General features: G+C 43.9%; 1 long non-coding RNA gene across 1 annotated transcript; it reads right to left on the bottom strand.

Moving 5' to 3' along the window:
* Window positions 1-9,184: 9,184 nt before the first annotated feature.
* On the bottom strand, window positions 9,185-10,490 carry LOC148818643 (uncharacterized). The gene is made up of 4 exons (XR_016094432.1): window positions 10,459-10,490; window positions 10,240-10,320; window positions 9,965-10,020; window positions 9,185-9,555 (listed from the first exon to the last, which is right to left on the bottom strand). It is a non-coding gene; the product is annotated as an uncharacterized LOC148818643 (long non-coding RNA).
* Window positions 10,491-12,497: the final 2,007 nt, after the last annotated feature.

Genomic DNA, 12,497 nt, shown 5'->3' with positions numbered 1-12,497 from the left:
CTTGTAGCCTGATCTCACATTAAGCAAGTCTGAGCCTACTCAAGACTGGTACAGAAGCTGGAAAACCAGACTGTCACTGCGAGTGGGGTGTGGGGTGGGGGAGACCTGTAGGAGGTGCTCTTCCATCTTACCCCTTGCTCAAAGACGTTCAATCATTTGGATGATGTTTAAGGTTTATAAAGATTAAAGTGTAGGGATTTTAACCCTGGAGTCCTGGCTAAATTCATGGCTAGTCTAGACAACCTAGGCTTGTTTCCATTAATTTAATTTCTCTTTTACTCTAACTGGTAGAGGGTCTGTTGGTGCATGTCACCAGTTACTGCTGCCTTTTCATGATGGATAAAGTGAATCCCTGCCAATATGTCAAACACCACCTACAAAAGAGGACTGAGCCTTGTGCAGTAGTGAAATAATTACACTAGGATGAAACCCTTCTGAACACAAGAGACTAAGATCCTTAAATGTAAAGATACAGCTCTGTTTGCACAGTCTATTTCAGAGACACATCTGCATGTGTGACACTAATGCAAGCTTTGTGGAATTCCCTGCTTTCTGTACCAACATTAAATAACCAAGGAATTACATGCCTGCCCCCAACTCCCCTCCACAATGTTGAAGTAGTTATACAAACCAACTAAAGTGAGAATGGTAACTGTGCCCTGTACCCAGATTAAATAAATCACCAAAGGATGTTCTCTCACTGCACTGTAGTAACAGAACCCTTTATGCTCTAGATTAAGCGGAGATTCTCTCAACCCCATTTTGGGGGAGGCTGAGCTCTGCAGGTTCCATACTTGCCTATTAAAAGGTCATTCAAGGACTTGGACCAACCCTTCAGGTGATGTCAAATTCTGAAGGAGTCACAACAAAATGAGGACCCTTAAAGGAGCTCCTGTCAGAGAGTGATCAATTTACGTAACTGCACTCTCTCCCCAGTGCTCCTAGGTAAATAGTGGAGGACCTGTAAGACCACTTCAATTGGTGTTTCAGGATGAGGTCTATAGATCCCTTCTTCTGCAGTTGCACAGATTAAATAGGCAGAGACTTGCTTTACATGTGTGACAACTGCACAACTGAAGCTCCTTGGTTAGTGCAAGGTGCCATTTGTCTCTTTCGAGAGAACAGTAAGTGAGAAGATACAGCAATTTCCCTCCACATTACATTGTAGCCCAATGAAAGCTACCCCTGAAGGTACTGATCTTCAGTCCAGTAAAGCAATCGGGCACCACAACAGAGGACAGAGTTCAAAGTTAACGGTTGTACATGAGACTCCCAGTGACACCTTGGCTTTATTATACAGACATGACACAGATGTTACAAGAGCAGGCTCAATGACATGACAGAAGGTCAGAGGAGCCCCATACAAACCACAGTTCTTGGTTCCACATCACAGATGCAGTGCTGAGGATCTCCCCTTCCTGTTGGAGAGCTTCAGTTGCCAGTCTCCATTTTTCCCAGGGCAGAAGAAAAAAAACTTCCCAGCACACCTCTCCATTCTTCCCCATGGTGATCAACAGGGCTCTTTTCAGAAGTGGGGAAAAAGATACCAAGAGCACACCTCTCCTGCACCTCTTGAAAGGTGAGATTACATGACCAAGTCCTGACACCACACACTGGACACTCGTACCCAGGCCAGTCACACTTTGGACTCCCAAGCATGGAGAGCATGCTCAACCTCACCCAGATCATTACCGTCGTTGAAGGATGGTTTCCATCACTGTCCAGTGGAGGTACTGCCGTGAGGAAGCAGCCTTTAGCACAAAAGGACTGGGTTGTTAGGCTGATGCTTTTATCCAGAATACCTTCATTTTCTACTAATTTCAACAGCTGAGCCACAGTGCCCTACCTGGATTTCGGTGGAGGGATCTCTCCCCACTGGCTGTTCAGCAGGGTCAAACTGGGTTTCTGGATCCCCCAAGTCAGGAGCACACTGGGTTCTTCCCAATACAGCTGTCCTTGTACTTTGGAATGGGGTTCTCAGTGACAGATTCCATAACAGCATGCTGCCAAGACATACAAGATAGATCAATGCAAGGCACTGTACGAACCCATGAAGACTCAATTGTGCAGAGTGTCAGTCCTGTACTGAAGGACCTACTGCCTCCAGAGGCAGTACAACAGTGCAGCCAGCTAACCCTCATCTAGAAGATACACCAATGTGGACAAGCTCAGCTGCTTTTTGCATACAACACCCTGAACAGCTCCTGGTCAGTGCTGCTGAATGTAGTTCTACAATGCCAATTTACTCCACACCTTCAGTTCACCCCAACATAGCTTACCCATGAGCTGGCACACGCATCCTTTACACAACATCCCAGCACATGTAGCTCCCCCTTCTGGACAGCATCACTTACTGCATTTCCAAACCACAGCTCAGCTTAGGTGGGCAGCTGCGTCAGTATGTGTAGGCTGCAAAGGAACAAGTAATAAGTTTATTCCATGCTGAAAAAAAGAAGAAATAAAACACAATGTTGTGAAGGCTCCATGGCCGAAACGTTGTGTTTTCACACAGCTAAGCTTGTCAAGTCCCAAGGAGGATCTGCTGGCTTCAGTAAAAGTGTGCTGGTTTAATTTTCCAAACCAGTGACATCTTGCTCTTCTCACCAAACAAATCCCACTACTCCAGAGCCACAGGAGCATGGGCAAAACTCACACTGACATTTGACTGCTTTTCTCCCAAATGTCACTTTTATAAGCCTCTTCATTAATTACAGGGGCTTGGCTAATTCCATGGGAACCTATCCCCAAAGCCCTACAATCCTCATGGGGAATGCCCAGGTGCGTCCAGCTCAATAGTGCACACCTGCTTCCAGATCCCTACCTGCTCAGAAGCCATCCTGGCTCAGAGAAGCACCACAGCCTGGGCTTGAGCCAAAATGCAAGGTGCCTACAGAAGCCTTCTAGGGACAGTGCAACATTGCGCTAATACATTTTCCTTGAACATTATTAGTTCCGAAACATTTCACCATACCTCAATCTATTTCAGGAATCGTTTAATAGAGAAATATAATGATTTGGTAATGGCTTATATATATTCTTTAAACACGTACAGATTTCTGATGAACTCTTAAACCACTTCTGCATCCCTACCCAGTATTATTCCTCTTCCTCCGTCAGAACACTTGTCCATGCCTGCTATGATTGGAATAGCATACTCAGCTGAGGTTTCTCAAAGTTGAAAGTCAGTGCTGCAGACCCATTGCAAATCCATGCTTTGCTAATAGAGTCTCCTGAAATTTGAGTTAGCTAAGGAGCTTGAGGGATTACATTGAGACATAGAATTAACAACCATCAATTTTTTGATGCCCTGTATTGGCTGATGATCTTTAACAGTTTTTTTCCATTGAACAGCTTCCTTCCATTTGCACTGAGAATTGGTCTGGTGGTTTGGTAAGCAGGCACTTAAACAAACTAGCAGAGTGACTTTTTGAATCACCAGTAGAGTCTGAAATAACATTTTGTTTGTGTTTGCTTAAGGTTTTGGCTTCTCCTCATGTACTCAAAGAACCGCAGCACCTATCAGTTTTCAGTTTCATCTCTTTGTTTTAGGCACAACCCATTATGAATGAACTGCTCTTACTGCTTCTACCAGTTTGAACAATTCAGGGATGGGAGATGGACCATGAACATCTTCCGCTAAATTGGTCACATATCCCCTCTCAAAAGGGCCAGAAACTGCAAGACACACCTTGTTAGTGTAATCCCTGCCAGAGGAGCATTTATAATAAACTAACACAGGGGTGTGAAGACATATAACCCTCATTTTCTTTGAGATTCACTGGATTGTTTATGGCACATGTGTTGTTACTCAGATCCACTCATAACAGCTCAGGTCTGTCTCCCTACAGCCAAAGCTCACTCCTTGTCATCCAGATCCATCTGGATACTGCACGTACTTGCTAACTGACCTTGGCCACTAACTTTCTCTTTGCTGCTTGTTTGACACCAAGCAGCCCCAGGCCTCTCCAAACTGACTGTCCCACAAAACCTCTACGGCCAGCTTCAGCTGGGAGTCTTCATACTTTCCATGCATTTCTCTGACACTCGGGGATGAGGGACTGATATTCCCTGAGTTTTCGCTCATGTGCCTCCTCTACCCTGATGCCCCAGGGCACTGTCAGTTCAGGGCTCCCTGCTTTGTGTCTATAGATCAAAAGATGATGTAGCTCTTAAAACCTTCCAGGAACAAAGTAGTATAAAATGGTGACAACCAGCTTGTGAGGTATAGTATAACTCCACAGGCATGAGCTAGATTTAACCATAGGACTGCAAGGTTTTGCTTTGCACTTCCTGTGATCTTACAAATGGTGCCAGCATGTTCCTGGCATCTAGTCACTCCTGGAATGCCACTCTTTTGTAGATGCATCAATAGAATTGTTGTTCATAGTCAGCCTAGTTAGCCTACTTGCCTAAATTGTGAAACAAATTTCACCTGCATTAAGAAATGAAATGTTTTTGAAGTGCTTGTGGTTTCTTGAGTTTTGCTCTTTTGGTATAAAGCACCTGTGTTGTCATATGGGGTGTGTTTGGCAGGCAGGTGGAGCTTTCAATAGAGAACTACACATTACTATGTGACCACAGCTGAAGAGCGTCTGGAAGCTAAGGAGATTCAGTTGGAGGCGTGATTATTAGATCAGGCTGAAAACTTCCCTGGGAGAGTTGAAGCAGGATGTCAGTCCTGAGTTAGTGGCAGTCCAGAGGAGAACAGGTCTCCCGTTAACATGCAGGCTGAGGCACAGCAGTGAGAGTCACCAGGTCGGAGCTGTGTCTAATAATAACAGCTGGAAAGAACAGGTCTTCCAGATGTGAGAGCAGAGTAGCGACTGCAGTTGAAGAAACCCTGATGAGGGGAGAGATATGAGAGCAACAGTGTCAGAGGAGACTGTGGAGAAGAACATCGAAGGGATCGAGTGAGAGCAGCTATCCTGGAGGGAATTGTCTGGTGTGAAAGATGTGATTATTTAAAGAGAGAGCAGCCTGTTGAGTGTGAGAACAGGGCTGTGCAGTACGTCTGCTGGGAATGAGAGTGAGAGGGAGTCAAAGCTCCACTGGGGGTGGAGGTAGTTAGCAGTGGTGACTGGACACAGGAAAGGTGAGCTGGCAGCTGCGTGTGCACAGCCTCGGACACGAGAGTGAGGCACTGAGAGGTTGTGTGGTTCTAACATGAGTGTGTCAAGTCTCAGCCCGACAGTGAGGAGCTGGAGACTGGGTGTAATGAGTGAGCTGAGTCTGAGTGTGAGAGTGAGTGTAACGACCACTAACCGGCCCAGACCAGCTCCTAAGAGGTCTAATCAGTCCCAGCAGCAGGGTGATAATTACAAACGCCGCCGCACGTGTTAATTCTCATCAGACGCCTTACCGTGCGACAGGCTGCATTATTTAAGCCTCCCTTACCCGCATATCACTGCTCGGTATTGAGTTCACTACGTGTTGCTCTACCTAGCGTTTCTTTCCCTTTTGCCTTACTGGATTTTCTGACTTCGCCTTTTGTCTTTGGACTTCGGTTCTCGTCTCGACCCTTGGATTGTTTGCTACCAGTGACTATTTTTCTTTATTGACCCTGCAGCTCTTGTTTCGACCACGTACCTGTCTCTCGTTCTGGATTGTTCGCCACCAGTGCCTTTACCGGATCTTGACCTACCTTACGCCTTCGGACTACGACTCAGCTCCTGGATTTGCTCTGTCCGCCTACTCACCGCCCAAGGTTTCCTGCATCTGCATCGGATCCTTTTCACCACAACCTAGCTTCGTTACAGTGAGACTCTGGTTTGTGTGAGACCCAGCCCGGTGGGGTCAGGAGATGATGTCAGCGAGTGGAGGAGGACCTGGAAGCCCGAGGGCTGGCTGGTCATGAGAGGACCAGTGGCTACAGGGAGGAGAAGGAGGCTCCTGGAGAGATTGAGAAGTGACATTGAGGTGCAGCAAGGTCTGGAGGGAGTAGAAGCCTCGGTTGTTGCCGAGTCGGCCTGCCAGTAAGGCAAAGAAGGCGATAGAGAAGCTCTGGTGAAACTGGATTTCTTCCTCCCTGCTGCTTTCACCAGCTCCCAGAATCTGCGCCTGAGCCTCTCGCAGTACTTGGGAGTCTTGTACTGGACAGCATTTGGCTCTGGCACTGATCCTGCTCTAGACCTTCTTAGGAAATTGTTCATTTCCTGCCAGGTAGGTTCTGACTCTGCAAAAGCACTGGTGGGTCTGTCTGGTTTAACGAGTGAAGCCATCGTCTCCAGCTCCTCCTGGTGTCTGGGGTTGCAGTATAATCTTTCATCCATATATAATGCTTAGGGAATAGTCTAAACTTTAGAATTGGGGATGCACTGAGTCTGAGAAATTTGAGTTTATTTGAATATAACATGTACTTCAGTACAGTGCACTAGTGTTATGCTAATGATTAAAGTAGTTGCTGCAGTTAACCAGTTAAAAAAAAATAAGTTGCAGCAATACAGTGTGGACAACTTTGACATGGCCCAAGATAAGCATGAAGGGATGTCATGGGAAAGTGTATTTAAAAGTTCTTTACACAAAGAGTTGTGGGAGAATGGCACAAGCAATCCAGCCATTTTGTTGAAACCAACAGCCTTACTTTTGAACAATGGCTGCATGAGATGATATAATCAAGCTGATATCACTAACCAAAAGGGCTACATGGATCGAATACTGTCCTCTCATTTGAACTTTCTCATGTTCTTGTAACGTATTACATGAACACTTCAGCTGCATGACTAATTAGAAGTGCAAAGGTGGTAAACTGAGTGCATGATAAACGTTCACACATGAAAAATCTGACTTCTTGGTGCAGAGTTAAGATAGATCAGATTACAGAACAGTTAAGTGTCCTCCAAATAACTTTATACCCCTACATATCGCTAAATTCTTTCATTCACATCATGCGGCTTTCAGATACTAATAAGGAATAAACGCACTAACTGTGATTACTCAGTAGGCCATGGAAAAAAAGATTTTGAAACTTGTAACTCATGGGGGCTTCTGTAAACATGCTCCATCTCTTTAACAAGTTTCCAGGTGGAGCCAAGAAAAAAAGCAACCGGCGCCGTCAGTCTGTAGCCACGCCCACTCGAATGACATCTCTCGCAGGCCACGCCCCGCGCACCTGTGCGCCGGTTTCTGCTGGAGAGAGCGGAGCTGAGTGAGTTTGTTCCGCGTCTTTTATGATTATTTTCTGTTTTTCCTCTATTTGAATATAGATAAAATTTAACTCTTGTAATTATGTAGTCTAAACCTCGCAGGAAAAAAGTGATAAGTGATAAAAATCTATCTTGCAACGAATACTTGTTAGTTTTAATGGTCTTTAAATTCTAAATTCTGTATTTGTGCGTCTTTGGGCAGGACATGTTTGGCCCAGCTGCTGCAATTATCCAAGTAAGTATAAACGTTTTACTCATTCCTTTACACGTATTTCTTTGAAATGTTTTCTGCGCTATCTAGCCTGGTGAAAACGCTGTTTGCTACTAAGAAACCTTGGTTTAAATTATCTTTACATAATCGTCTAAATACTTGTGTTCTTGTGTTTCCAGTTCGGTGTCTGCGGGCAGGACATGCTTGGCTCAGCTGGTGGAATTATCGATGTAAGTATAAACCTTTTTATTCGTTTACACGTATCATTTTGAACTACATTAGATAATGTATCTCCCGAAAATTGTTCTTGGAAATGTGATACACCTTGTCAAAAAAAGACTCAAACTAGGAGATACTAGATTTCTCCCGGGCAGAAATGGTTTTGACCCGACAAAATTGTAGGCCTGCTGTTTATAGAACTCGTTTTCTGCTAAACTACGATCAATTTCGGGTTTGTTGCTGCGTATAATAATTATTCAGAACCGTTTTGGCGTCCAAATTGCATCACAACAATTAAAACAACGGAGCCTATAAAGATATGGATTAACTTTGTGTGTTAAATTAATTGTTGCAGAAAAAGATTATGCTAATCAAAATGGAAAACGTTAAAGAGCACATTAGTAGTGGTAGTTTCTAATCGACACACTCTAGCTGTATTGTTTCAGTATTCACACTTTAAATGTAACTGTTACACCAGGCTAATCGCTTTATTGCATCTGTAAATATTTTTAAACTGTTTCATCTTTTGAACGCAAGAATCGATTCAGAAGATCTATCTGTCTGAGATAATTTCGAGATCCTGTTTGTGTCCGAAAGTTAATTCTGATTTTTGTTGTTTGCAGGAATTGCAACAAAGTTCCAATCTTCATTCCGGTCGCTGCCTCGACAGAAGCCTCGGAGAAACAGTAACGTGCTGTATGTTTCTGTTTTAACATGTAGCTGCTTGCAAATGTTTTCTTTCTCTGTTGACTTGTAACAGTATTTAGCGTTAATGTAGCCGTGCTTTTGACACTTTGTAATTGAAATGCATGTTCATTTTCACTTCGACGCCTGTGCATCCGACGTATTGTAATAATTTGTTTTGTATGCCATTTTCGCTCAATAAATTGTTGATTGAACCTTGATTTTGTTCTTTGATTTTTTGTGCAGAGTTCTGTACCCCCTTGGCCCTGAAAAACCCCGATGTTGGTGAGTTTTTTGGCGGAGAGATTTTGCTAACAGCTTGTGGCCGCAAGGGGACCCCCTATCGCTTTTTGACTTGAAAAGGTCAAAGGCTACCCCCTTTTTAAGCGTGTCCAGATTTTCCCGCCAAAAAACTTAGTATCTGGGGTCTTCTTCGGGGTGTGGTAGCAATCAAGCCGAGCCTCGCCCACCCCCCTCATTGGAGAGGGGTAGGCGGGGGCTGGCTGATTGACCGCAGCTCTAGCCAAGCCCACTCGCTCCCGGCAGGAGAGGATGGCAGGCTGGTGGTGGCTTTGGTCCCTGCAGAGAGGCAGGTCTCCTGGTGTGTGGACTTAGAAAGCTGTCAGTTGCAAGCTGTGACTGATAGGCTGAGTCCGCCCTGGGTGCCTCCTCTCTCTCGGGCCGAGGCCATCTCCAGCCTGCCTTCCCCTCTTGCTGGGAGTGAGGGGGCTTGGCTAGAGCTATCCTCAGTTCTCCTCCCCCCACACACTATCTAAAAAGGCGGGAGTCTTCGCACTTTTCCAAGTCAAAGTAGTGCGGTGCGTGACGCACACTGCAAGACAACCCTTCGCACCTTCGAAAATACAGGACAATGCAGACAATGAAATGAGAGTTTTTATTGCAGAATTCACAGCACATACAATAGTAGCAGTCAACAGAAAACACGCAGGTCAAGAATAAAATACAGCACTGAATCGGGACATTACAGATCAAGCCACTGGTAACAATCAAATGTCAAATGTCAGAAAAAGCACACATTGTCAAGAATAAATTGCCGGAGATCGTCGGAGTGCAGTGAACCAGGAGCCGCAGCACATACAATAGCAGCAGTCAACATGCAGGTTAAGAACAGGATAAATCGGTACATAAAGGGTACACACTACAGATCAAGCCATGGGTATCAAAATACAATTCAAGGAAAAGCACACATTGTCAAGAAGAACTTGCCAAAGCACGACGAGTTGCTGGAGTGGATTGGAAAGGAGATCGTCGGAGCGCAGAGCAGCAGGAAGCGCAGAACTGAAGGCAAAAGAAAACGGATCAAGTTAACAAGATATCGGATTTGCACAATCGTTTAACTTGAAGTTCTGAAGTCTTAACTTTTTAAATAAACTGCCCCAATAAAGAAACATACAAACACGCTCAAATTCAACAAGAAACCAATAGGTAACAGCATGAGAAATCACAGATACACCCCGGTCCCACTACTATTATTTAGAAAGTAGCTTCAGCCTATTAAGAATAAAAGAAGCCATAAAAAGAACCAGCGATTTAGTGTTTCCTATTTGTATTCAGCAAGAGCACAACTAAACGAAAAGAAGTGAAAACATTAGTATAAAACCGTTCTGGTGTTAACATGCTGTGAAATACGTGTCGTCTTTAATACACAAATATAAATAGTATAGTGTAGGTTAAGAATAAAACTTACCTCGGAAAAAAAACACTTTAATAACTGGAGGCTGGTTTTTGAAATCCTTCTGTCACCTGGAGAAATAAGAAAACATACGAATTAGTTCATTTAAACTTTGCAAAAGTTGATCATTTCGGAACGGAAAGCGAAATTATAACCAATTAGGAAAAACAGATACTATCAGTTAGATACACAGTTACTAACTTTATACAGCAAATGACTGAAGATAGATTACAGCTTTTTTCGTTAAAGGAAACAGAGCTAGAGATACCATGTCTTTAAAAAATACTTACATGAAAGGTAGTATAAGAACGCTGAACGCAGACTTTTACAACTTCGAGAGCACGCTCAGACAGGACACTCATTTCGGCGTCCTAAAACACAAATTAAACAGAAACAAATGCAATTAACAAAAGTTGCAACAACAATACATTTTTGTCTAACTTTCCTCAAAGTGAAATTTGAGTTTTTGTATTTAAAATAAGAAAATTCGAAATAAAACGCAAACGCACCTCACGCCGCAGAAACTCGCCCCGCCGCCATCTTGCCGGGCGCACCTGTGGAACAGGTGGACGGGGCGTGTCCGCTGAGGAAGGTCACTCTGGAGGCGGGCTAGGCTCCTGAATGACAGCTGGGCACTCGGTTACAAGGGCTCAACACTCACGCTACTGAAGATAAAAAGAAACTTGAACTCACCAAATCATAAATTTAGTATTTAACGGCTAAGGATTTTCAGAGAACCTAATTCAGTGACATTCCCCTACAAAACTGTTCGCCGGACTCGTTTAGCTTGCGGCCAGCTGGTCGAATCAAGAGAAATGTGCTGGAGAGAGACCCCTGTCGCTCCTAGTTAGGACTGCACTTCTCTTTAGCTGCTAGTGCCACACCTGTCCTGAAGGTGTCACAGTGGTATAAGGGGCTGCTTTTTCGAATTGAATTGAATTCCGAACTACGCATTTATAAAGGACTTAAACCCCCCATTTTCCCTGTTTTGGAAGGCCCCGAAAATGGAGCCCCCCAAAACGGCCGGCGTGGTAGAGAACAGCCCCTTTACAAACTCACCCCGACAGCACGAGAGCTTCACCCGGGGCTTAGATCTCAGACTGACGGGGAGGCTCGGGGCTCGACTTCAACTCACACGACTCTCCGGGAGTCGATCTGCTCTCTGAACTTTAGACGTGTCCGATGGTTCAGCCCGCGGAGCCACCAGGCCGGCCACGCAGAATACCGGCCATGTACATCTCTTATTCAGCCTAAAGCCGACTCACAGTCCCGAGACGAGGCGGTTTCCCCTGTTTGCTCTATCACCAGGCATTATTTTTTTTAAATGTCTGTAATGATTCTAAAGACAACTTTAATAAAACTACATGGACGATTAAATGGGTCTAAATGTTTTATACCCCAGCTGGTGTTTGGGCAGAGTATCCCTTTATTTCCTCAAAAACAGCAGGTGTCACGACAGTATATTTATATTTCCATGGGCGTTTGACAAGGTTCAACATAGAAGCTTAAAGATTAAAGATTTAAAAATCAAAAGCCATGTATGTAAATAGAAAGTGAACTGGTGTATGCATTGAAAACAGAACAGTGACAAGGATGTAAAAGTTAGTTTTGCAATAAATGGGGCATCACATCGCTTCTTATTATTACTATGAGAGACGCTATTACTTCATAAACTATAATATGTAAAGTTATTGTAGTCAAGTGCACAGTGCAGGTGGTGAAAGTGTTTTTTATGAATATCAGACACCTGGTAGTGAACTAGTGGAAGCAGTGTGCAACAGGTGTTTAGGAGATTTGTAATAACTCATACCTTTAAGTGTCATCTCTAAGAGATGCAAATTCATTTTGATTACTTTAAAAAAGTCTTTATCGTGTTCTACACTGTATACATAGGTTTTACAGTGAAAAGGGAACCACGGTCAGTGAGTGACGTACAGTACAGTAATCACAGGTGAGACTGACTGTCAGACACTAACAGTATAATTCTTACTGCTTGACCCAAAGCTAAAAGACGGAATTCTGAAACACTGTTTCTGGCGCAAGGGTGTCGCTAACTTGTAACCTTTTACTATTGATGATAGATGGGGATGAACATTGTATTTTGAATTAAACTGTAAACAGATCGTAAATCCTCAATTAAAGTTTTAATAAGGTTATTTCATCAGCGCTGTAGTTAAAAGCATGGAACGGGATTGACTCCAGTTACTTGTGTCGGAAAGACTGAGGGATCCATGCCAACTCCAGAGTCCAGTCCGTGTTTTACACATTTCTAATTAATTAACAGTCCAAAGCCAGATGTGATTAATCTTTATCTGCCTTCAATTAGTGTCCTTTAAAACTTGTTCTGGCAGCAGTATTGCGTCTTTGTCCTTAAATAGCGGCTCTGCAGCGACATGAAAATAATCCCGGGATGTTTTGCTTCATTTGGGTAGCAGAATGTCGGACAAGTTTGCTTCCTATTTTGATAGGAACAGTTCAAAATGAAACATGAAAAGGCATCAGAGCTTCAGAATAATTAAGAAGGCGACCAGTAACTGCATTTTTAGAA

Source organism: Atractosteus spatula, chromosome 18 (assembly GCF_055471065.1).
Source record: "Atractosteus spatula isolate fAtrSpa1 chromosome 18, fAtrSpa1.hap1, whole genome shotgun sequence".
Classification (NCBI taxonomy): domain Eukaryota; kingdom Metazoa; phylum Chordata; class Actinopteri; order Semionotiformes; family Lepisosteidae; genus Atractosteus; species Atractosteus spatula.
Note: the sequence above shows the minus strand (reverse complement) of the source record. Positions and strands in the feature narration are given on the sequence as shown.